Genomic DNA, 324 nt, shown 5'->3' with positions numbered 1-324 from the left:
GCCCACTTACGGCAGTCCTGCTCATCGGAGTCGTCCTCGCAGTCGTTGTCTCCGTCACACACCCACGAGCGGCGGATACATTTGCCGTTGTCACAGTGGAAGTCCAGCGGCGAGCAGGTGGGGAGCACTGGGGACAAATAAAAAAAAGTGTCAGGAAGTGGAAGTCGGTTGTAAAACAGGTGCTCCGTACTAGTCATAAAATTAAAATGTCAAATGCATTTAGGATGGATAAGAAAATGTGATGGATTACAATGAAAGTGAGTTATTCCATTTTCTTACACTAAGCTCAGCGCATTCCTGCTTAACTTCATATCCGCTGTAAGT

The 324-nt window shown here is 46.6% G+C and overlaps 1 protein-coding gene across 1 annotated transcript in view; it reads right to left on the bottom strand.

The window, feature by feature from the left end:
- LOC133639767 (low-density lipoprotein receptor-related protein 4-like) overlaps nt 1-72 on the bottom strand; it is a 113897-nt gene extending 113825 nt beyond the window's left edge. The window contains exon 1 of the mRNA XM_062033365.1: nt 11-72. The gene's annotated coding sequence lies outside the window, so the exon portion shown is untranslated. The remainder of the gene's footprint in view (nt 1-10) is intronic.
- Between the last annotated feature and the right edge of the window lie 252 nt (nt 73-324).

The sequence above is a fragment of the Entelurus aequoreus genome, linkage group LG02, assembly GCF_033978785.1.
Source record: "Entelurus aequoreus isolate RoL-2023_Sb linkage group LG02, RoL_Eaeq_v1.1, whole genome shotgun sequence".
In the NCBI taxonomy this organism is placed as follows: Eukaryota; Metazoa; Chordata; class Actinopteri; order Syngnathiformes; family Syngnathidae; genus Entelurus; species Entelurus aequoreus.
Note: the sequence above shows the minus strand (reverse complement) of the source record. Positions and strands in the feature narration are given on the sequence as shown.